Source organism: Amblyomma americanum, chromosome 9, assembly GCF_052857255.1.
Source record: "Amblyomma americanum isolate KBUSLIRL-KWMA chromosome 9, ASM5285725v1, whole genome shotgun sequence".
In the NCBI taxonomy this organism is placed as follows: domain Eukaryota; kingdom Metazoa; phylum Arthropoda; class Arachnida; order Ixodida; family Ixodidae; genus Amblyomma; species Amblyomma americanum.
This window is the reverse complement of record NC_135505.1, coordinates 25,819,905-25,846,374: the sequence shown is the minus strand read 5'-3', so window position 1 is coordinate 25,846,374 and position 26,470 is coordinate 25,819,905.

Genomic DNA, 26,470 nt, shown 5'->3' with positions numbered 1-26,470 from the left:
CCCCGGAACAGACAAGACCAGATCCGCAATCTGCTTCAAAGCTACAGCGAGTGTTTTTCGACATCGCCGAAGGTCCGACAAACGCCACTTGCCAAGCATCGCATTAAAACCGACCAACATTCGCGACCTCGCCGCGAAAGCGCCTACCTTGTGTCACCCTGATAACGGCAAGTCATCCGGGACCAAGACGCAGAAATGCTTCGTGACGACGTCATCCACCCTTCAAACAGCCCATGGCCGTCACCGGGTGCTCTAGTGAGAAAGAAGGACAGCGAACTTCGATTCTGCGTTGATTACCGCGGCTTGATCAGCATAACAAAAAAGGACGTCTACCCCCTCCCCTGTTTAGACGACCCACTGGACCGGCTCTGCAACGCCAAGTATTTCTCATCGATGGACCTCAAGAGCGGCTGCTGGCAAATTGAGGTCGAAAAAAGAGATCGCGAGAAGACTGCATTCATCACTCCGGATGGGCTCTTTCAGTTCAAGGTGATGCCATTTGGTCTCTGTTCCGCACCTGCGACGTTTCAGCGAGTAATGGATACAGTGCTAGCAGTCCTGAAGTTGCAAATTTGTCTTGTATATTTATATGACGTCGTTGTCTTTGCCTTAAAGTTTGAAGAGCATCTCAAAAGGCTTCGAGCAGTACTAGACGCCGTCAAGTTGTCTGGCCTAACCTTGAAGGCACAGAAGTGCCACTTTGGATACGAAGAGCTGCTGTTGCTAACGACGTAGGCCACATAGTTATCAAGAAGGGAGTACGCCCAGACCCGCAGGAAACAGCTGCTATTGAGGTTTCCTCCGCCGGCCGTTAAGAAAGCAGTGAGCAGATTCCTAGGACTGTGCGGATATTACTGACGATTTGTGAAAAACTTTTCGCACATCGCAGAGCACCTGACCCAACTGATGAAGGCTGACGTCTCATTTAAATGAGAAGTGCCGCAAGCAGAAGCCTTCAAAGAACTTCAGCGTTGTTTACAGCCCCACCGATCCTCGCGCATTTTGATGAAACCGTCGATACTGAAGTTAATACCGACGCAACCAGCGTGGGCCTAGGCGCCATGCTCGCTGAAAGAAGAGACGGGCGGAAGAAAGTCGTCGCATACGCTAGCCGTTCTGTTTCCAAGGCCGAGGCTAACTATTTGACAACTGAGAAGGAGTGCCTTGCCATCATCTGGGCTACGTCGAAATTCCACCCTACCTATACGGACGGCCGTTCAATGTGGTCAGCGATCGCCACGCGCTGTGCTGGCTTGCCATTTTGAAGGGCCCCTCTGGCCGCCTCGCTCGATGGAGGCTGCGTCTCCAAGAGTTTGACGTCACCGTCGTTTACAAGTCCGCACGCAAGCACTCTGACGCCGATTGCCTCTCACGAGCCCCTTTAGATACGCCGCCGCAGGACGACGATGAAGACGCCTTCCTTGGGCTCATCAGCCCCAGCTCTTTTGCTCAGCTGCAACGCTCGGACCCAGACCTAAACTAACTCGTCGAGTACTTGGAAGGCAAGGTTTCTTTACCCCCCGCTTCATTCAAGCGAGGGGGTCATCCTTCTGTGTACAGAATGATGTCCCTGTGAAGAACTTCGCAGCGAGCAAAACAGGCTAACTTTTTGTTGTACCTGCTTGTTCCCGCGAGGAGGTTCCCTCGAAGAGGAGCCCACAGCTGGACATCTCGGGTTTACTCGGACCCTCAGCCGCATTCAAAACAACTACTTTCTGGCCGCGACTGTCTGCCGTTGTTGCACATTACGTGAAAACCTGCAGAGATTGATAGCGACGAAAGAGCCCTCCCACACGAGCAGCAGGAATCCTGAACCCCACAGAACCTCTCTCAAGGCCCTTTCAGCAGATTTGCATGTACTTGCTTGATCCATTTTCAATGTCAACATCTGGAAATAAGTGGATCATCATAGCGACCTACTACCTGACCCGCTACGCCGAGGATAAAGCCCTGCCGAACGAAAAAGCAGCAGAAGTAGCCAAATTTTTCGAGGAATGCATTCTTCTTCGACACTACGCCCCCGAAGTGCTCATCACGGACAGAGGAACAGCAATCGTGGCGGAACAAACGCAAGCTATCCTGCGTTACAGCAAATCCAGCCACCGGAGGACAACTGCACAGCATCCGCAGACCAACAGACTTACCGAGCGCCTGAACAAAACCATCGCCGATATGCTCGCCATGTATCTCGATACCGAACACAAAACCTGGGACGTCATCCTTCCTTACGTCGTCTTCGCCTTCAACAATGCAGTGCAGGAGACCACACAGAAGACGCCTTTTATGCTCCTCCATGGTAAAGAGGCAATGACTACGCTAGACGCCATGCTTCCCAACTTTACTGAAGAAGAGAACGTCAACGTCGGCTTCTAATTTTAACGCGCAGAAAAAAAGCTCGAAGGTTTGCGCGATCACGAATCAAAGATCAGCAGCGGACCGACACCAGACGCTACAACCTACGAAGACGCAACGCGAAATACAAGCCAGGAGATAAAGTCTGGGTTTGGACGCCCATTCGCCGCCGTGGATTGAGCGAAAAGCTTTTGCGCCGCTATTTCGGCCAGTACATGATTTTTCGTCGGCTAGGAGATCTGGATTATGAAATCAACCCTGACACAATGACTGCATCCCAGCGACGCCGCGTACGACAAGAAATTGTACATGTCGTCCGTCTCAAGCCTTATTATGCGCGCTAAAGGACGCTGCATTTCCACACTATTTTCGCAAGATCTGTTTTATTTGTTGCTAGTCGCATTATTTGGTTTAATGCATCGGGTCGATGCTCCTTTGATATTGGAGTAATGCCGCGAATCTTTGCATTGTTTGTTCATTCTTGAAATCTACCGCCACGCCGCTTTATCTCTTTGTTTGCGACGCAAGACGCGACTAGATTTATCTCTATTGATGGCACACACGCTGAGCTGATTCTAGGTTGTTCCATAATGTTCTAGTAACTTTGCGCACTTTATCTGCAAACTTCGCTATCAGCTTTATATTGAGCACGGCCGACAGCAGCGGGCACTCTTATCGCTTCGCCGCCTCCGAGTGATTCACTTCATTATGGGCGCAAGTCAGCCCAATAAACAGTTTTCACTTAGAGCTTTTTTCGTTTCCATCGGTCCTTCGACTGACGTCACCAGTACGCGACAACATTGTAGTTAATGCGAACGACCGACAAGAATTCGGAGTGTGCGCCTATTACCGAAGATTTGTCAAGAACTTCTAGTGCTTCGCCAAGCCTCTCAGCCAGCTGACAACGGGAGACGTGCCGTTTATTATGTGGAAGCAGTTGTTCGTAGCAGCGATTGATGAAGATATTCTTAGTCGCATCTCGCGCCACAAACGAAATGATAACGCCGCCTTCCGGCGGCTTTAAGCTCGTTCGAAGAAACTACAAAGATGTGCGGCAATATAGAGCATTGCCATAGACAAAATTTCATCAGTATGCGAGGTAAATAACTGCATTAGTGTTTTTGGCACAAGCACTTAGGCTTGGCAGTCGCAGAAACACTGCAACAACTATATCCTGCAGCATGCGCCAAAAAAAGAAAACACCGAACTTGAATTTTTGGCGTTCATGAATTCTCAATTTCGCTCATTTCTCGATCTGTCCACGTGTATGCGCGCTGCTTTAGATGTTTTGTATGCACATATATTCCACGGTATATTATTGCTGGACTAGAAAGAGGACAGCGAATCAGAATTTAGAAAACTGTAAATGTTAAACTAATTTTCGAGGAAAATGGGCATGGTAAATTTTGCCGCCACCGTTGCATGTGTCAAGGATTGACGTTGTGCAGTGCTCACGAGTACGGTCATTAATAGAGGTGTCAGAGTGACATTTCCATTATGGGGAAAACGGTGCTTTAAGTAAGGTCATTATTGGAGGTGTAATGGAGTGGCACTGTTTACATAAGGATAAAAGCACACAAATAGGGTCATCGTTGGAAGGGTAATGAAGTGGCGCTGCAAATATAAGGAATATAGTAGTAAAGTAGTGCCATCGTTGCATGGGCCGTGCAGTGGCGTGGTCAAGATGGGGAAAGGATCACACAAGCAGTACTATTCTGGGAAATAGCGGAGGGGCAATGGCAACAATGGAACAAGATGTTATCGCTGGTGCTCTGCAGGCCTGTACATCGCCAACACATCTCAGATATTCGTCTGATGTATTCATCGGACGGGGTTTAATTCGAAATATACACAGTGCTCTTGAAAATGTCAACAACATGCTGTATAATGGAACGGTCGTGTCCACGTAGGAGAGTGTTTGAGCAGTCTATTCTTCTTTGCAAGTTGTAATTATATGGTCACCTGGTGTTGACAACTCCGTTGACTACAGGCAAGAGAACCATTGTGACGTTCAAACTCTGCGACCAAAAACAATTGAACTGTGCGGCAGCTATATCGCAAGCGCGCTTTGCGTCCGGCGAAGAACTGAACCACCGCCGCTTTTGCCCGTGCCTTGGGCCAATGTCAGCGTTCTACAGAGCAGCATGCTACAATTACAGTCGCCTCATCATCTCAAATAACGCATTAGCTGTGCGTTATAATCAATTTTAGAGAGTGCTTTCCCGCCTTCTAACCTAACAAGAAACATGCCACCAAGCGCCGCCGGCGATAATTAAAGCGCAAAAGTAAAGACCTGAAATGTACACAAAAAAGCTTAGAGGGTAAAAGAACGCCGCCAGCATGAAAATGCATTACATTTGAGGCATGCCATCTTGTGCAATCGAACCTACTTCTTTTCTTCTTTTCATTTCCGCGTTCAAGAAAATGCGCTCACGCTTGTACGACGCACTGAGGAGTATCCTCGCAGGAAACCCGAAGGCAACGTTCGGTTGACCAGCGCTAAACTTCGCTTAAGAGCAATAAATAATGCCTCTTTGAATGAATCTGATTGCATGTCATGTTGACCGCGTGGCTATGGGTAAGTTTTATTTACAGTGATGGCACGCGGTTTTCCAGATAATGCATTGAATACAGCTCTCCGAAGGTGTCAGTCTTGAGATTCTATGCTTTTTATCAGATGTGTGCACAGCTGCAAAATACAAGCACACTTTTTTGACGTCGCTAATGCATTACTCAACTGCATTTTTGGAGTTTCTTGATGGAAACATGAAAATTCGATCGACCGATGATGAACTACATCACAAGCATAGAGTGAGCGTGTTCCTGTCTGCGCCTTCTGGAAACAAAAAGTGCAGCTCTGTCCTAATCTACTTCGTTTTAAATGTTTAGTTTACTTACAATGCATTCATAAGAAAGAGGTTGTCTTGCACGAAACAATAAAAACACCCAAATCGGTGTTTTATCAAAAAAGGTACTACTGGTGCTAGTTGGAAATATATCATTGAGGGTATTGGTAAGGTCTAGCAAAATACGGAAAGGGACGACGACACAGAACGAAGCGCTTCTCTCAACTGTGTACTGCCTGAAGAAACATTGTATGCACATATCAACGTCATATCATGCACAAGAGAGGCAAGAGCACATCGCGCTAACAAGAGTGAAACGAAACGAAAAAAGAAAAAACGAAAACAGTAAATACGTGCGTTAACAACAGCCGAAGAGTGCTGTTCTTTAGGTCTGTCCGGAGCAGGTACTCGTCGGCATTGCAGAATCCTTACTAATAGAAGTTACTCGGTCCCAAAACAATAAGGAAACGAGCTACGAAAGACGCGCCGTTGTGATGCCGTAGATTCTTAACAGCTGCCACAGAACAAGAAAGGCAGCTGGCAAGTACGGAGTGCAGGTGATTTTTTCAGCTCCCAGTAAGCTCATTGCGACGTGCAAAAATGTCAAATAGGAAGAGAAAAAAAGATACCTGGGTGCAACATCAACCATGAAATCAGCTAAATAGAGTGTGAAGAAAACGTGATTTACAACATTCCGTTTAGCTGTCAGCTGGCCTACGTAGGGCAAACGGGCAGGTGACTCTACAAAAGGCTTAGAGAACACGAACGAGTACGTGAAGAAGTTGCAAAATCCAGGAATGTGGCACCTCATTGCAGACACCATAACTGCCCCCCATTGCTAAAAAAACACCAAGGTAATAGGCCACGCTAGAAACAGAAGAGAACGCGAAATTATCGAACCTTTCGCTGCGCATGTTGCTCCAGAATACCAATGCGTCAATTGAGCTTCGTTAATGTTAGAGACAACGTAATTAGATTTCCTGAAGAACGGTAATCTTAGGGCGTTGTAAGCGCTTGTGTTGATCATTTCCGTCTTGTCTTTTTCTTCCTTCTTATCACTCTTGTTAGCCCGATGTGCTTTTCTCTCTTTTGTGCATGATATGACGTTGATATGTGTATATAATCATGTTTTTTTAGAAATTAAATAGTTATTAGAATAGCTTCGCTCAGTGTGTTATTTCCTTTCCGTATTTTGCTAGCGCTCACCAATACCCGCAATGAGGTGTTTGTCACGACACCAGAGATTTACAACACAGAGCTAAGCCACCGAAAATAACCTCATTACTAAATCGTAGCTGCTTTTATCGACTCCAGCAAGTAAGGGCATGAGGGCGAATAAGAAGCTTATACAACTGCTCTTAATCTGCGTCACATGCTTTGGGCACTGACCGTCAAATGCCTCGACTACATCGAAAAAAATTCCTACGTAGTCACCACCGACCAGCTCAATTTTAATCGGATATTACGCGATATGAAAGGCGCTAAGCATATCTAAAGGCCAAGTTCTTTGTTTTAGCTCTTCCCATTGCTAAACTTATAGTCTCACAGAGAGCGAATAGAAAGTACGCTGTGATCACTTTTTCCATCAACATATACCTTGTAAATACTGATGCGAAGCAGGCGCCTTACTCACTTTATGAGAGGAGATGAAACCGGTTTTTTTTCTGAAATTACTGCAGCTGCGCCAAACTACTGCTCCATTAAAGATTTCAGTAGGTGGTTTCTCAGGAGTTTCCTAAACGTTCGTCAGATTTAAACTGAGTGCAGCCTTGAACAGCGGTGATGCGTTTTTCGCCGACCGCTAAGGACCCTTGTTGCTATCTTCACCTTCGATTTATTCAGTTGTTTGTGGGCGTAAGTTAGCCTAATAAACATTGTTTCAGCGCCAGTTCAGTCTGGTCATTAACTTTATACCACATAATCACGGCCATGCGACCATGCTTCGTCGGTAGTACCAGCGTGCTATCCTCTGCATCACTCAACTGGCGTAATCCTCGATTGCGGTTTCGAATCACAATATTTGTAGAACGCCCTGAGTGTGGACTGAAGAGAGGTAATCAAAAATTACGTGGGCGCTTAATTATCAACATGCGATGAGAGTGCGTCAGCAGTTGGCTGTCTCCTTGATTTCAGTTGCTGCTCTGCTCCTGCTTGGACGGTGTTCGTATTTTTTTTTTATGCAGTGTGTCCCAGTTAAGGTGGGCGAAGATGAAACAAAAAATCCCAAGTCTTTCTGTCAAACAGAAATCTTAGGAATCCTCTTAGGGGACCTGTAAAGAAAGTAATATTTTTTGTTTCGCCTAATTTAATAATTAGGCATTCATAATTTGAATTTAAACTTGACTTAAGTAATAAGACGTGAATAGAAAAGTTAGTTGTCCAATGCCATAAAAATGATCCGGGTCAGGTACTTCCGAAGTAGTACACTTTGTGGGGCCTTTTTTATTCAAAAACAACAAACAAAAGCCCGCCAAATTCCTACTACGTGGAAGCCAGACAACGCGGAAGACAACGAACAACACTAAGCTAGACAACGCGGAATGCTTTCTTCATGGACGCGTTATTCAAGGCATCATTGCACTGTCGAAGCAAATACGATCCAGAAGTGCAAGATATCAGAACCAGCCTGCTAACACTGGAGAAAAGTTCACTTAATGTGTCAGTAATACAGACTACGAATAGAAAGGTACTGCAGCAGTTTTTTTTTAGAACTTCTATTTGGGCAAGATGGTTCTTTGTAATCGAGGAGGGAAGACAGTAGCACCGAAGGCAAAGTCAGGTGAAGTTAATGCTTGCCCTACGTCCTTCGTGTGCTCTGTGTGTGTTTTTCGGTGCTACTATTTTCCTGCCTCGAGCAGCAGACATCTATGTCACCAGAATCTGGTACCGATAACAAAGAACATCTGGTCGCAAATTTCACGTGAATGCGCGAGAGGGGGTTGGACAGACGTCGTTTTATAGAACCCTTATGCATAACTATATTTCTTGGTTCTGAGGCGGGGGCGCAGATAGCTTAACGCGAAGGAGAAACCAGGACCAAGGGGTGTGGGCCGCTCCGGCATACCACATAGGCTGCCCGGTATGAAGGGTTTTTAATGCGAAATCAGCACTTAACGAGGTCAAAATTGGCTCACAGCCTTGTGTGAAGCTTCACCTTAAGGGTGACCTTGTATGAACCATAAATAAATAGGTATTGTCATGACTGGGATTTGAACCCACTGCGGCGCGAACAGGTCAACTTCTGATACTGTAGAAGCTTGGGCAAGTTGGTGTGACATGGTTTTTTCAGCAGCGCAGGGGACAAAGGACGTGACAAGTGCACAGACACGGCGCTGAGAATTCCGTTGCCCCGTAGTGCAACGGAATTCTCAGCGCCGTGTCTGTGCACTTGTCACGTCCTTTGTCCCCTGCGCTGCAGAAAAAACCATGTCACACTAACTTGCCCAAGCTTCTACAGTGTCAGCATTCATTTCTAGTACAGCGGGCCTTTTTCGTGTTTGAGTGTCAACCCTAGCGATCTAATTTCGTTGATCGCAGTCGCGGTTCGCCGCGCCCGCAAGCTTTCATTCTGCCTCAGGTTCTGCCACCGGAAGTTTTAGCGTTCTTCGGAGGACTTCGACCACTGAAGTACCACGGCATAAGAGTCTGCAAGATCTTGCGATCAGAGTGGCGCAGGCAAGGTAGCCTCTACAGAGAATGGCTCTTCCTGAGAGCACACAGCGGCACATCTTGAGCTCATGGTGCGCTTGAATGGCGGCGGTGGTCTCAGACGGCAGACAGGACTACGGAATTCTCAGCGCCGTGTATGTGCACTTGTCACGTCCTTTGTCCCCTGCGCTGCTGAAAAAACCAGGTCAACTTCGCTGGCCACTGCAGGACATCTCTACCCTTTTGCCGCAGCCGATCACGCCTGGTGTTCAACCGCAACAGTCTCTAGCGCGGCGCATTGCACATCTTCCTTTCTACCAAGTAATGCTACTATCAAACTAATATTCTTGCTTTTAGCTACATGGCGGTGGTGACAGACGTGCGCCATGCGTTGGCAACTTTGGGGCAGAAACACGACACATGAGCAATGCGCGTTTCTGTTGACAATATTCCCGCAGAAACCCCGCACTGGAGAGCAGGCCGCCGGTGCACATTACGGGAATTGGCATTGAAGATGAAAAATTCTAAAGCGCGATTAACTGCCTCCCTGAGTCAGTGGACACATCAATCGCGATTTTTGGTACGTGCGGAAGTGTCCACCGCTAAAGAATGCTTTCGCACAATATTCAGTTCTTAGCAGTGCTAAAACATTAGCCAGTTTTTGATGCTACATGGACCCACACAGACACCACAGATTTGTTCCGTCTTGTGTACGTAGAGGCGCTAAGTAGCACAAGCGCTATTCAGTGTTTTCCCCACAAAGACCGTCATTCGACGGAACATTGAAGAGTTCATTAAGCTCCCCAAAGTGGCTGTCGTGGAGTTTTTCTGTACACTGTGTAGAAAATTTTCGTGCGTGCACCCGCGCAAATTACATTTTTTTCCCATCCACTTGGGAGAGATGCTGGGTTGTTCTGCTAGATATTGCTCCCTTATCATCCACTGCAGAACGTCCGCACTCATGACGTGGCTTTTTCGGCCCACGGGTGCACCGCTGTGGACTCGGCAGTGCTGTCCAAACGGCGTCATCATGGAAGCGCAAGTTCGGGGGTCCACAGCCGCGGATGCCTGGCAAAAGGAACAATGAACCTGCCACAGATATTTCCAGTATGTGCTGATTGGGGGTCGCTATATTGCACGTTGGGCTTTTGCGCAACTTTAATCATAGATATTTTGTAAGCGGCCCCTGAAAATATTTACAATGGCCCGGAGGGAAAGCTTTTCTACTACTCCATCGGCTGCCCCCTCCGAAAACAAACCAAGCTGTGTACTCCGGAGCCAGCTGTTAATGCACCGTAGTACTGGCGTGGGTCCAAAGCACGCACGACGTCATCACGAAAACGAGAAACCAATACAATGCATGGGGATAAACTTAAAATACTAGCACTTAAAGAACGCATGTGAACGGCAGAGCCTGCACTCCAAGGACGAAGCTATCTTCTTTTCTTGCCCCTGCATCCCCGGTCCTCAGTGCGCGTGCCTCTTGTTACGCATTATAAACACACGCCACTACCAGAATGCCAACAGATGCATTCGCAATAGTCATTGCTTGGTGCGCTCTTGTTCGCTGTTTCAACATTGCGGTGGCAAAGCGAGCCAGGGATGACATTACAGTTGCAAGTGCAGCTCAACAAATTTGTGCCCTAGCGTTTTTTCAGTAACCAGTCTTGAAATTTTAGCTAGATTGCAATCATTGAGCTTCAAGAAGTGCTCGATTCATTTTACTTTTACTATTAAAACGAGCAATATTTTGAAACAGAAGGAAGACCAACTACTGACAGTCAAAACGCGGGTGGCCTGCATTAGTACGATGCTGGTTACTTTGTTGCGCTCAGACCCTTTACACTTAGTATGTTCAAGTGCGTATGTGGCAAATTTTTCACAGGTATAAGGCAGTTTAAAAATACTTTTCTTCCTACCTGAGCAGAGTGTTCTACACCTTCCCGTGCCGGGCATGGTCCACGCTACCTGTAATGCTTGGCCTATGTAAAGAAAATCTGCGTGTACGCAAATAAATACGTTTATTCAAGCTCTGCTCGCCGTAGTTTCTATTTTACTGAAAGCGCTTGGTTTTGCGGCACCTGTTCTTGATTATATAAATGAAGCTACCTTCACTTCACGCGAAAAAAGAGCTTTGCGACAAGCGCTGACTAGAAAAGCGAACAACCTCATTCATGCAGCCTTTTATACTGCAGGTGAAACTGTTTTTCATATTGCATACGGAGTTATTTCTCACGGCATTTCCGAAATCCAGGAGAGATTTGTCAATCTGTTGAGACTTATCTTGAAACGTTTTCAATTCTAAGCTACTGGCGTCGTTTTATCCAAATGATATTAAAATCATTCCGTGTCGCTTTTTAAAATAAGTGATGTTATAAAAGCGTTTAATATACATATTACAGGTAATTAATGGAGGCGCTCGAAATGGTTGTAACATACAGCAAAAACCTGAAATACGCTCAAGTCCCTACGGCCCGATGTGCTGAGTGGGATCTAAAAGGGCAGGCGGAACAGGCGCTCGTTTTTATACTTTTGAAACATAAAATGCTATCGACAGCCCCTTCGAGGCGTCGGGATGCGCTGTGCAAATTATCTGAAATTTCCCGCACAAAATCAACAAACACTTTCCTAAGCTGTCAGTATCTGTCGTCATATTCGGCATCAAAAAAATCGCTTGCATTTGATTCAGAAGCGCACCATAGGCATAAACCTTCTTTTGTGAATTGGGCTACTTTGTCAGGTAACAAACGTTCCGGATAGCCGAAAAAAAACTTAAAACCCTCCACTGCTGATAGCCACGTTAAGGCAACTAGCATCGATTGCCACATCTCTCTCGTTTACTGAAAAGGCACAAGAAAAAAATTGTCTCTGTCAACGACTATAAGGTTAAGTGTAAACTGGTTTCAGGTGACGGGCCGCCCTGTTTGTTGAAGAAAAATAACATTGTGCCTTCTAAATCAATATCACTCACGTCTTCGAGCCAACACGACCACGATTGAACAGAGCCGTTTAGAAAGAGCGACGCAGCACTAGGATGTTTATGACGCACAGTACAGTGCACTTGATTTGCTAGCAGCGTTGTTGCGGTTAGCAGTAAGGTCTCATAAAAAAAATTAATTATTATGCACACAACGTTCTACAATAATGATAAACCAAAGGGCATTACACCATTCATTTCCGTTCTTCACGGTAATTCCTCCTTCTGCACAACGAAAGATTGTCGAAAATGGCAATAGTAATACAGGAAAGCTGTAAAGTGGAAAAATTGTCGAGTTGAACTGGAGTCATGATGAACGTAGCGCGAATTACCCGGGCAACAGAAAGAAGTTAAGCACTTGTGTCGTGTTATACTGCTTGTCCTATTTTTAAGTGCCGTTTCCATCACGTATCCTACACGCCTGCTAAAATATTCGTAATAACTGTTCAATCGAGGCTGGTGCTCACCTGTTTCTGCGGAACCCGTTCATTCACGCTCTTGAGGCTTCTGCTGAGCGCTGTCATGTTGCCGGCCTCCTTCGCGCGCAGCAGTAAAGCGCAGAAAGCTAACGGCGTCGTCGAAGGCCGTCCTGAGATCCTTGTTTGAAATTCCACAGATCCATTCGGCACTGCCCGCGAGGGCAAAGCGGACAGCCTCGTCCAACCTGTCTTGAAGGATTTCATTCGACGTGTGTGTGGCTATCAGGGGTTGTGTGGCCCACATTACCAAATTCACGACATCGCGCCCGCAGTATGGGTCGGCTGATGCGTCGGTCAAAAGGCAGGCATAGATGGTATCCACCCGCATCTGCCAAGCGTTGGGGGCTTGGCTGCCGTCGCTGTTTGACAGTGTAGGCGACGACGCCATTCGTTCTACGAAACTGGCGCAGTCAGCTAGTGTCAGCGGTTTATCCAGGCGGTAGAATTTCCACTTCTCAATAAGCCGCATAGGCATCAGCAGGCAGCGAATTCGCATTATCCAATGTAGCCGTTCGCCTTCCGTGGAGACGTCCTTCACAGCTTTGTATATTTCTAATGGGAGGGTTGTCGGATCTACGTCTCGCAGTCGTGGGAGTGACAGCACCTTTGCGAAATCGATAGACAGCAGTTCTTCATGCGTGAACTGTCTCAGCAGCTGGCGCAGAATCGTTAAGTCTTTGGATCCCATCTTGGCCTGCAAAGGAACGTCGCAAGTGGAGCACTGGCCTCTGTGAACGGAAGCCGAGATGTTACTGAAATGCCAGGAGCGGTCCAAGCTAGCTGGAATTGTAACCGCCCATTAATGACGTCGACACGTTCACCACTTCGTATCAAAAAGGGTTTCACTCTTTGCTGTCAATCACCGTAAAAACGCAATAGGCCTATATCACGTCACATTAGACCAAGTGTTGCGTTGATATACTAATAACCAGAAAAATATGTGGCCTCTTTTCAGCGCATATCTAGGATCATGAAATTGAATCTGGGCAGAAACAATACACGTGTCACGTTATTTTGATAACAGGCTTCATCCTCAGAGCTCTAGTTATAATGAGCCCACTCGTCTTAGAAACTAGGCACGAGGAATAGGACAGGATGCCAAGATTAATAATAATAGTAATAGTAATTGCTTTTGGGGAAATGAAATGGCGCAGTATCTGTCTAATATATCGTTGGACACCTGAACCGCGAAAAGTAAAATAATTGTGCACAGCAAACAATAGTAAAATGTGGCTTGAACGAAAATATGCAAACAGATAAGGAGGTTGAAAAGATACCAGCTAGCGCTAGTTGTGTTCTGCTCTGGAAAATCGCCGGCAGTCAGCTATGCTACATAGACATGGCGAAGTTGTCTTTCAGTCGAGCCTGTTAGCATAAGGAGCAAAAAAAATCGTCACAGACATTTTACAGTGATTATGTGTGACAATCCGAAATCATAACTGTGCATGAGTGGATTGTCAGTCATCCTAAACATACGTATAGGCTCTTATGACACCACCTAGAACGCCATATGACGAACATTTGCATAACAATTTTGATAGGAATGAATTTGAAAAAAATCGATTGAAGGCGCATATGTCGTTGCTGCGGCTCGCCGTCGTAAGCTGTGCTCTGACGTTACTAACACATGTGAGCTATATGCAACTATAAATTGTATGAAACCATTTCGAACGCTGGGCGACAAACGGTTGCGTGGTACTTTTGGTGGGAATGATGGGAAAACTAGAGCCACTTGGAGGTAGGCCAATGGGGAGTATATATGGAAGGATTACATATAATAGACTTGTCTGTGGGCTGCGGTGCTCAGCTTTTTGTGTTAGTTATACGGCCTCTTGAAGACGTCACCCTATCCTTCTTGCAATCGCTGGGATTTAAGTAACATGGGCGAGTGCAGACATGCTGTCGGCTTTTCTCGTAACGTGAAAAGTAATGATTTTTAATTGGACTTAGCTCTGATTATGCGCTTTCATCTTGGACGATTCTGTGTCACGTGTGTAAAACGGGCGCACATATATATGTTGGCCGCCACGTTGTGGCAATGGTGTGTTTTATAACACTCGCGGCATGTTCATCGTCAGGCACACACTTTGGCGTTTCAGCGTGCCTGTGCTTTGCGATTTTGACGGCAAAATCAATGAAATATGCCGGTTCACTTCGCAGGATCTGGAACCCCACTATATGGTATGTGAGAAAAAGAGCAAAAAAAAAATTCAACTGCACACTACCTAAGAAGGATCAATAGCTGGGCGAGTTAGTAACGGCAGTTCATTGTAAGTGGTACAGCGCGAAACAGATGCAAGAAAGAGTAGATGACGACACGGACCAGCGCGACACGGACCAGTCGTGGATCAGAGGTCGTCCGTGTCGTCTTCTACGTGGTCTTTCGTCTGTTTCGCGCGGTACCATTGCAATGAACTGAAGGCGCCACTTTTGCTGCAATCGGTGCAATGCTGTACAACCTTAAATAAAAGAAAATTATGGAGGGCACTTAAGACTGCTTACGTTCTTCCAATGCCAAAGAAATGCCTCATCGTAAGCTCTGTTGCGAGGTTCATTAATGAATCCATCCTTTCTAATGATGCAATTACTCATTAGAATGAAGTCTTAGGGAAACGCGTGCAATATGCTCACCTTTATTCTCCGAAGAGTAACGCGGTTTTGTTGGTCATGGGTTGCGCGCCCACTACGCAAGCTGAAGGCACTTGCTTCAATCCCTCGTGTAATCGGACGAACATTTATTTTTCTTCTCTGCTGCTGACGTCACTATGTTATGGTCGACTGCTCACTTTATGCGACAACATGGTGGCACCACTGAGAAATTTCGTGCATTTTCTGGTGACAGACGGCAGACAACAGGATCTGTTGCAATCGTACGTATAATGTTTTAGCGTCAAAAACCACTAAAAGATGGACAAAAACAAGGAGTAATTACATATGAGGCAGGAATGCTCGATAGCGCGGCCCCAATAATACTACACGTTTATGTAAAATTACCTTTACTTTCTTTCCTACCTGCACAAAGACAATCTTTTGGGCCGCCGCGGTGGCTCTCTGATTAAGCATGGCGCTCAGCTCTTGACCTTCAGTTAAAGACGCGGGTTCCATACCGTCCACGGGGGTTGCTTTTCGATGTAGGCGAAATGATAGAGGTCCGTGTAGTGTGCGTTGTTACTGAACATAAAAGAACACCATGTGGTCGCAATTATCCGGAACCCTCCTCTGCGGCGTCCCTCATAGGCTGAGTTGTTTTGGGACGTTAAACCCCATAAACCAAAATCCATATAGTCCGGTCGTTGGGACTGCGCTGTAATGCCGTGCTCTTTCCTGATTCTTTCACTTGCAAATACGCTTCGTATGCTGGTCGATATACTGACTTCACAAATTGCAAGTTGTGGTGCATCTTCTGAAAAAGTATAGCGTGCTTTAAAATAAAATTTATTCCTTAAGCAGTGGCTGCGTAAGATTTTAGTCGACCGAACTGAACAGACGCCTTGACGTAGAGATGAGCAATACTGTACAAAATAATACGAATGTTCGGTGTATTGTCCACCACCTGCAATTTTTAATTATACTCTTAGAAAACATAGCACGGACGCATTCCGCTTTTCCCAGAAAACGTATTCAGGCCCCTACAGCCTTGGGAACGAAGTTCAATCACTGCTGCTGTGATTGCATCCGCCATATGCTCCTGCCATCTCAGGAAGTGGAAACTTAATAATGTTCATTTTATGGCTTATTGCAATTGGAATTCCTAGCATGCTCTGCATTTTATGGCTCATTCCAATTGCAAATCCTAGCATGCTCCGAGCGGGAGCACAAAATATGCCGAGGTGTCTGAAAATTGAAATATAGGATCGGAACAAGAGACACGCTCTTTGCTGCTTCAGAAGATGTTTCTGCTTCGGCAGTGCAATTTAAAATATTATAATGACCAAATTAATATATACTTTTGGATTTTCAGATTTAGAACACGTCCTGAGTAACGCCGATTAAATTTAGCCGTCAAAAAAAAACTTTAAAGCGTTTTCGCTGTATCCACGTGCTATGTACTTCTACCATTTTAGTAAAGTAAGATAAATATTGATTCAAAATTGGCGAAAATAACGAAGCGCCGACCAAAAGGTGTTGTCAAGATGGAAGGACGTTTCGACTTCCACACGGAAGTCTTGTTGACTGATGGAAAAATTTCGCACACAAAGCTTAAGTACGTTGTGCTAATCGTCGCAGGCATCTAACATACGAGGGCGGTAGATTGCCGATGTTACGGTTGAGCGTCTGATCTGTTGTCTGGATAAACAAAGACTCCAGATATTGGCGTGACATCCAGTTTTTCTCACGGCCGATAATTGCCGCTTCTTCCCAAGCAATATCATGCTTCGTGTTTTCAACGTGTTCAGCCAGTGCGTTCGAACAAGCCTTCTTTTTCTTGACATCATTCTTGTGCTCATTCAGCCGTCTTTCAATGTTTCCGCTTTCACCTATGTAGGAGTGATCGCAGTCTGTGCAGGGGATTTTATAAATTACTCCGGGAAGCTTTTCCTTTTTTTAGCTTGTCCTTTACGGACACCAACTCGTGACGAAGCTTGCACGCAGGCACGTGAGCTATATGAACATCGTAGGTGCGAAAAACGCGGGCCAATGACTCGCTCACGCCTGGCACATAGGGTATTGCAGCTCGGGCACGGCAAGGTGGGCGAACGGGCTGAGCTGGTCTCGTTGTCTGCTGTATTACAGCGTTCACGAAGTGCTGTGGGTAGCCACAATTGTTGAGCTCGCGTCGCACTTGGCGTATGTCAGAGGCTTTTTCTTCGGGTTTCGAGCATATTCTTTCCGCACGACGGACGAGGGTAGAAACGACGGAGCGCTTATGGCACGTAGGATGGACTGAATTAAAGTGAAGGTATTGGCCTGTGTGCGTGTCCTTTCTGTACACCTTGAATGATAGGCGGTCATCACGTCGCTCCACCATGACGCCCAGAAAAGGAAGACGGCCAGAAATCTCCTCCTCGACGGTGAACTGGATGGAATCTTCCATGCTGTTCAAATGGTTCGTGAAAGCAGCCAAGGCATTCTTTTTGATTATGCAAAAGCAGTCATCAATGTACCGCAGGAAGACCTTCGGGCGCGGCTCGAACGAAGCCAAAGCGCGGCTTTCCAGTGCTTCCATTGTGAGGTTTGCGGTTGTGACCGAGATAGATGCTCCCATGGCAGTGCCATGAACCTGCTTGTAGACAGTGCCCCGAAAGATGAAGTACGTGTTCTTCAAGCAAAACTGCAGAAGCTTCAACAGGTCCGATGGATCGATGGGTGTCCTAGCACTCAGTCCGTCGTCGTCCCTAAGCGCTGAACAGCATACCTCCACCGCCCGGTCCACGGGGACGCTGGTAAACAGTGATCTGACGTCAAATGACACCATTATCTCGTCGCTGTCAATCGTGATTTCGCGTATTTTTTCAGTAAAATCAAAGGAGTTGCGTACGAAAGTCGGTCTCTTGCCAACGAGTGGCGAAAAAACTTTGTGCCAGTAGCCTGAAAGTCAGTACAAGGGAGAGCGGGTAAAATCCACTATTGGTCGCATTGGAACGCCTGGCTTGTAGATCTTCGGGAGGCCATATAAAGCAGGGGTAGATCCATTGTGGCAGAGGAGCGTGAGGTATAACGACCTGTGCTGTGGTGGAACAAACTGGAAGACGTCTGTCAAAAGCCTTTGCAACTCTCGCTCTACCTTGAGTGTAGGGTCCCGCTTGAGTCGCATGTACGTGCCATCATCCTCCAGAAGCTTCGTCATTTTCTCAACGTAGTCGCTGTGGTTTAGGATGACGGTGGCGTTGCCCTTGTCAGCAGGTAGGATTACGATATCCGTATTGCTCCGCAGGCTCCTGACTGCATCACGCTCCTGAGCAAGGAGTGGGGTGGGGTGCCGATGTGGCAGCTTGGCGAGTATGCTGATCGCACGGGTACGAGCTTCTTCTCGGCGATTGTTTTCCACACGTCCCACAGCCTGTTCCACGGCACAGATGATTTTTCTTGCGTCCGGAGCAGCTCTCGTATTGAAGTTTAAACCAAGCTCCAGAACGGCGAGCTCTGTTCGAGTAGGCCTATACGAAGACAGATTGTGGACGGTGGGGGTAGGTCTGTTGGCCGGACTCTCTTTACGGCCAGGTAGCAGTCTGATTAGCTTCTCTTTGTGTGTGCGCTCACTCTGACCAGACTGTAGACTAGCTACGAAATTCGCGTGCAACTGGATGCTGACGAACTCGTTCGGACACTGGTGTTCAAGGCGGCGACGGGCAAAAAAGGCTTGGTTCTGAGGGTGCCTTATTGAGTCCTTGCACTCCAGGATTCTGGCTTGAAGCAACTGTCCGACCAGACGAGATTTCGTCGAACCTTAGATTTCATCATGCTACGACGGTCATATGGCCAGAATTTCATCACTCAAGTGGCTCAGATCGTTTCGCTAACCGTCCGGCTTTCTGCGTTCAAGGCTCATCTAGAATTCAACCTCATATGCAAAGCCAGGAACCTAACCCCGCGGTCCCTCCGCTTGCTACGACCGGTCGATACGCCCTTCGGTCATAGCGTGGTGTCAAGAGCAGAACGACAGTTGCTTCAAGCCAGAATCCTGGAGTGCAAGGACTCATTAAGTCACCTTCAGAACCAAGCCTTTTTTGCCCGTCGCCGCCTTGAACACCAGTGTCCGAACGAGTTCGTCAGCATCCAGTTGCACGCGAACTTCATAGCTAGTCTACAGTCTGGTCAGCGTGAGCGCACACACAAAGAGAAGCTAATCGGACTGCTACCTGGCCGTAAAGGGAGTCCGGCCAACAGAACTACCCCCACCGTCCACAATATGTCTTCGTATAGGCCTACTCGAACAGAGCTCGCCGTTCTGGAGCTTGGTTTGAACTTATATACGAGAGCGGCTCCGGACGCAAGAAAAATCATCTGTGCCGTGGAACAGGCTGTGGGACGTGTGGAAAACAATCGCCGAGAAGAAGCTCGTACCCGTGCGATCAGCATACACGCCAAGCTGCCACATCGGCACCCCACCCCACTCCTTGCTCAGGAGCGTGATGCAGTCAGGAGCCTGCGGAGCAATACGGATATCGTAATCCTACCTGCTGACAAGGGCAACGCCACCGTCATCCTAAACCACAGCGACTACGTTGAGAAAATGACGAAGCTTCTGGAGGATGATGGCACGTACATGCGACTCAAGCGGGACCCTACACTCAAGGTAGAGCGAGAGTTGCAAAGGCTTTTGACAGACGTCTTCCAGTTTGTTCCACCACAGCACAGGTCGTTATACTTCACGCTCCTCTGCCACAATGGATCTGCCCCTGCTTTATATGGCCTCCCGAAGATCCACAAGCCAGGCGTTCCAATGCGACCAATAGTGGATTTTACCCGCTCTCCCTTGTACCGGCTTTCAGGCTACTTGCACAAAGTTTTTTCGCCACTCCTTAGCAAGAGACCGACTTTCGTACGCAACTCCTTTGATTTTACTGAAAAAATACGCGAAATCACGATTGACAGCGACGAGATAATGGTGTCATTTGACGTCAGATCACTGTTTACCAGCGTCCCCGTGGATCTGGCGGTGGAGGTATGCCGTTCAGCGCTTAGGGACGACGACGGACTGAGTGCTAGGACACCCATCGATCCATCGGACCTGTTGAAGCTTCTGCACTTTTGCTTGAAGAACATGTACTTCATCTTTCGGGGCACTGTCTACAAGCAGGTTCATGGCACTGCCATGGGAGCATCTATCTCGGTCACAACCGCAAACCTCACAATGGAAGCACTGGAAAGCCGCGCTTTGGCTTCGTTCGAGCCGCGCCCGAAGGTCTTCCTGCGGTACATTGATGACTGCTTTTGCATAATCAAAAAGAATGCCTTGGCTGCTTTCACGAACCATTTGAACAGCATGGAAGATTCCATCCAGTTTACCGTCGAGGAGGAGATTTCTGGCCGTCTTCCTTTTCTGGACGTCATGGTGGAGCGACGTGATGACCGCCTATCATTCAATGTGTACAGAAAGGACACGCACACAGGCCAATACCTTCACTTTAATTCAGTCCATCCTACGTGCCATAAGCGCTCCGTCGTTTCTACCCTCGTCCGTCGTGCGGAAAGAATATGCTCGAAACCCGAAGAAAAAGCCTCTGACATACGCCAAGTGCGACGCGAGCTCAACAATTGTGGCTACCCACAGCACTTCGTGAACGCTGTAATACAGCAGACAACGAGACCAGCTCAGCCCGTTCGCCCACCATGCCGTGCCCGAGCTGCAATACCCTATGTGCCAGGCGTGAGCGAGTCATTGGCCCGCGTTTTTCGCACCTACGATGTGCATATAGCTCACGTGCCTGCGTGCAAGCTTCGTCACGAGTTGGTGTCCGTAAAGGACGAGCTAAAAAAAGGAAAAGTTTCCCGGAGTAATTTATAAAATCCCCTGCTCAGACTGCGATCACTCCTACATAGGTGTTAGCGGAAACTTCGAAAGACAGCTGAATGAGCACAAGAATGATGTCAAGAAAAAGAAGGCTTGTTCCAACGCACTGGCTGAACACGTTGAAAACACGAAGCATGATATCGCTTGGGAAGAAGCGGCAATTATCGGCCGTGAGAAAAACTGGATGTCACGCCAATATCTGGAGTCTTTGTTTATCCAGACAACAGATCAGACGCTCAACCGTAACATCGGCAATCTACCGCCCTCGTACGCTAGATGCCTGCGACGATTAGCACAACGTACTTAAGCTTTGTGTGCGAAATTTTTCCATCAGTGAACAAGACTTCCGTGTGGAAGTCGAAACGTCCTTCCATCTTGACAACACCTTTTGGTCGGCGCTTCGTTATTTTCGCCAATGTATTCACCCGACCAGACGTGATTTCGTCGAACCTTAGATTTCATTGATTCAAAATGTTTCTCAATAAGTTTTGCGAAGGGCATCGATAGCCTTGGAAACCGAAGATTTTATTCCTTGTGCGCATTCGACCATTTTACATTAGATTAAAGCTGCGTAAGACGCGGGGAAAAATTGCGCGAATAGTTCAGTGCTTTCGTGATGCAGTCGAAAAACAAGGACAAACCTTTGCTACTCCAGTTTCAAAATGCTGCTTTAGGTATCGCTTTAACCCTGTACATGTCAGATAACAATAAGTAGATAGATCTGCTCTTCACATCCACAGCAGCGCTAGGGTGGCTAGAATGTGGAGGTGTGAAGATCGCGACGCTTTCCCCTTGCCGCGAATGACACTTCTGCACACCGATGCCACCAGGGGGAACGCGGCGCTGCAGCTAGCGGCAATACACCAAATCAGGGGGTACAGGGTGATATGGGATGGGCGTCTTTCGAGAGCAGAGAGGCTAGCAGTAAGATAGCATTTGAGGAACGATTGAGAAGGATGGAGGGAAAGCGGTGGGCTAGGAAAGTTTTCAGATACCTGTATATAAAGAATGTTGACACGAAATGGAGAAAGCGAACTAGAAAATTGACAAGCAAATATCTGGACAGCAGTAAGGGGGGCATATCAGCAATTATCGGTTAAGAAAAAGGTTAAAGGAACAGAGAGAGCTTTGTGGAAAACAGGGATGCTGACGAAATCGGCACTAGAAACATACCGGACCTTTAAACAGGAAATTGTCAAAGAAAATATCTATGATAATTGTAGGGGAAGTTCTTTGTTGTTTGAGGCCATGACTGGAGTTTTGCGGACTAAGAAGTATAGAGTCAGGTACCAGGAGATAGACACTTTGTGCATTGCGTGCGGAGAGGAGGAGGAAACGGCTGAACACTTGATACTTTTCTGTAAAGGGCTTCACCCTACAGTGGAAGGCAGCGGGGCTGACTTACCCAAGGCATTGGGGTTTAGGGATAGTGAAGGGAAAGTGGATTTTAAGAGGTTAGAAGTAACCAAGCGAAGGTTATCTGATTGGTGGCTAAAAGCAAGACAGGAGTAAAATTTCACAAGACATGGCTAGGTGGCTTGAGCCACCGCCCGATGTAAAGGGTTCAGCCGTATCCATCCATCCATCCATCCATCCGGTAAGCTCAGCCGCTCAGCCGCGTCGGCCTTGCACACGCCGTAGCAGTTTTAGTCAGTTCAGTTGGTTTCGTCGCCTGTATTGGAGTGTCTATAGCAGCGTTTTTTTTTTTTTATGCGAGGGCGAGATGCCTTCAACAGCAAAAGTGGCTGCAGGAAAAGCGGAAGTGGCTGTAGGCCATCACAGCTATGCTGAGCGACACAGCGATGCGCGGCTGATATATCACACTGCAGGCTATGTTGCTAAGAAGAGTGTTTTGACAACTTATTATGAAGCCTACACAAGCTCCAGGGACTCGGAAACAGGAGCAGGGCGGTTGCCTCCCAGCATTTCTCCGGAAGGGGAAGCGCTGCCCCCCACCCCCCCTAGTCTCCAACTTCTTGCACTCAAATCAGGTTCCTGAAAAACGCTTGAATTTCAGGACGTTATAAATGTAAAGCACAGTGAGGCTGAGCTTGTCCGCTTTATGCCCAGCCTCAAGACGTTTAATTTCAGTAACCTAAACCAATCATGTCCCAGCACAAATTGTTAATTGACTGAGCACTGCCCATGAGCATGACTACTAGCGTTGAAACAGTATGAACAAACATTGTTAATGCAGTCGATCACATCACTCCTCCTCTAGACATCTTTATATATATAAATATATATATAGTTGCGAAAACATGATGTACTTGACTGCTTAAAATGATATACATCGAAGTATACGCTTCATTTAAGGAAACATGTTTATTTTACTCGACGTTTCGATCGGAGGACCGATCTTTTTCAAGAATGACCATACAGTGCATGGGCGCGTGTTTTTATAACATGGGACTTGACACACAGAAGGCTTAAAAAGATAAGAAATAAAGAAAAATAAACAAAATAAAAGGGGGGGCAGCCGGGAGAATGGAACACAAGAGACACCTATGGCATATTAGGGAAGCAAAGGTGGCGCGTCGCGCGTCGCGTGACACACACACACACACGCACGCACGCACGCACACGCACACACACACACACACACACGCACGCACGCACGCACACGCACGCACACACACACACACACACACACACACACACACACACACACACACACACACACACACACACACACACACAAACACACACACACACACGAGGTGAAAGAGGGAGGCCGGGCTGGGTGCGCACGCGGCTACTGCGTCAAGAAAAAGAAAAAGAGAGAAACAAAAGCAGAGAAAAAGGTAAAAGCAAAGAGGAAGATAAAAAACGTGGTGGGGCTTAACAAAAGAAGGGATGCGTCCGCCAATTGTGGGTGTCGGTATGCCTCTGGCCGCGTATGTGCGGCCCCGTGCGACTCCGAAAAATGGCCCGGACGAGGCGGAACCGGTTGACACCGCCCAAAGTGGCTCCACATGGTGACACGCGAGCCGCTAAAACCAGATGAGCTTCCCATAGGAGGACCAGATGGAAAGGCTTGTTGACAGGAATGCAAAAAAGAAGAAATAAAACGCAGAGAAATTTCAAGAATATATATGTAATGACAAAAAAAGAAGAAGAAAGCGAAGGGGACATGTGGCCCTCGCGGGACCAAAGAATGGGTTGAACGGCAGACGGAAGCAACTAGCCGAAAGTGACATGCAACAGGGGTATGACCTCAGACGACTCAGTCAGTGGTGGACTTTGTCTATTAGGGTTGAAGTTTTCTTTTGTTTCTGCCATCGAAAGAGACGACAGGGTGTCATGGTTTTCGTTGATATAATATATATATTGTGAGACTGTGGACCAAGCGAGCTCTTTATTCCCGCTGGTAAATATGGCGGCCACTCCTCAAAAGACGAAGATGCGAGATGATGATGAATATTCACAGATGAATATTCACAGATGAATATTCATCATCATCTAGTGTGAGCACAGTGCGTGACCCTCGTCTTTATCTGTGAATATTCATCATCATCTCGCATCTTCGTCTTTTGAGGAGTGGCCGCCATATTTGCCAGCGGGAATAAAGAGCTCGCTTGGTCCACAGTCTCACAATATATATATTATATCAACGAAAACCATGACACCCTGTCGTCTCTTTCGATGGCAGAAACAAAAGAAAACTTCAACCCTAATAGACAAAGTCCACCACTGACTGAGTCGTCTGAGGTCATACCCCTGTTGCATGTCACTTTCGGCTAGTTGTTTCCGTCTGCCGTTCAACTCATTCTTTGGTCCCGCGAGGGCCACATGTCCTCTTCTCTTTCTTCTTTTTTTTGTCAATATATATATTTTTTATTTTTTGAAATTTCTCTGTGCTATATCTCTTGTTTTTTTTGCATTCCTGTCAACAAGCCTTTCCATCTGGTCCTCCTATGGGAAGCTCATCTGGTTTTAGCGGCTCGCGTGTCACCATGTGGAGCCACTTTGGGCGGCGTCAACCTGTTCCGCCTCGTCCGGGCCATTTTTTGGAGTCGCATGGGGCCACATATACGCGGCCAGAGGCATTACGAAACCCACAATTGGCGGACGCATCCCTTCTTTTGTTAAGCCCCACCACGTTTTTTTTCTTCCCCTTTGCATTTCCCTTTTGCTCTGCTTTTGTTTTTCTCTCTCTCTTTCTCTTATTTCTTTTTTCTTGTCGCAGTAGCCGCGTGCACACCAAGCCTGGCCTCCCTCTTTCACCTTGTGTGTGTGCGTGCGTGTGTGTGTGCAGTAAGTTGACAGGTACGCGACGCGCCACCTTTGTTTCCCTAATATGCCACAGGCGCCTATTGTGTTCCGTTCTCCCAGCCGCCTCCTCCCCCTTTTTCTTTTCTTTATTTTATTTATTTCTTTTCTTTTTAAGCCTTCTGCGTGTCAAGTCCCATGCTGTAAAAACACGCGCCCATGCACTGTATGGTCATTCTTGGAAAAGATCGGTCCCCCGGTCGAAACGTCGAGGAAAATAAAAATGTTTCCTGAAATGAAGCGTGAACTTCGGTGTATATATTGCTACAAGCAATTCGAAGGAGAACCTCCGGAGACGAGATGAAAAACTGTGGCGGTCCCTAAGAAGTCCTAGCACGCGAGCGGAAGAGAAACATCTTTCTCCACGGATGCAAGCGCTTTTTCTTCTTCTTCCACAGTGGCACGTATCACTGCCCCCTCTTCTGTAGCATCGCCACGATGCGGCTAGGAGGGAAATATCAGCGAAATACAGCTGCAGTGAACCGCTGTTCAGTCAGGGAGCCTGTCGTGGTAAGCCTAGATGGAAAGAATGCGCACGACTTCCGTATGGTGCGACCGGCGCGATGAGCAAGCCGCTTGGACGGGAGTAACTGCATACGTCACATCACTGATGCGGCGCACTACTTCGTAAGGGCCGAAGTATCTGCGCAGCAACTTTTCAGAAAGGCCGCGGTGACGAACAGGTGTCCACAGCCACACCAAGTCGCCAGGCGCGTAACTGACGAAACGGCGTCTGAGGTTGTACCTAGCGGCGTCAGTCTACTGTTGGCGGTTAATTCGCAGGCGTGCCAATTGCCGCGCTTCCTCAACACACTGAACGAAGGTGTCTGCATCGAGGTCAGCGTCAGAGCCGAAGTAGGGGTCAACGGGCAACATAGCATCCAACAGAGTGGTCGCTTGCCGACCGAAGACAAGCTGAAAGGGGGTCAGTCGGGTTGTCGCCTGGGGGGGCAGTGTTGTAGGCAAACGTTGCGTACGGAAGAATGGTATCCTAAGTTCGATGCTCGACGTCAACATACATAGAAAGCATGTCGGCTAAAGTGCGGTTGAGTCGTTCTACAAATCCGTTTGTCTGTGGGTGATAGGCGGTAGCACGTCGATGGCTGGAGGGCGTCAGAGTCATCACGGACTGGGTTAAGCGGGCAGTGAGAGCAGTTCCTCGGTCAGTAACAACGGCGGGGGCTCCATGACGCAGGACATTGTGTATGAAGAACTGCGCCACTTCAGCGGCAGTGCCTTTGACAAGAGACGTGGTCTCAGCGTACCTTGTCAGGTAGTCGGCGGCAACGACGATCCATCGCTTTCCAGATGAAGACTTCGGAAAAGGGCCAAGGAGGTCCATGCCCACTTGGTGAAAAGGGGTCTCCGGTGGTTCGACGGGGTGAAGAAATCCGGCTGGTCTCAATGGAGAAGACTTACGACGTTGGTGGTCGCGGCATGT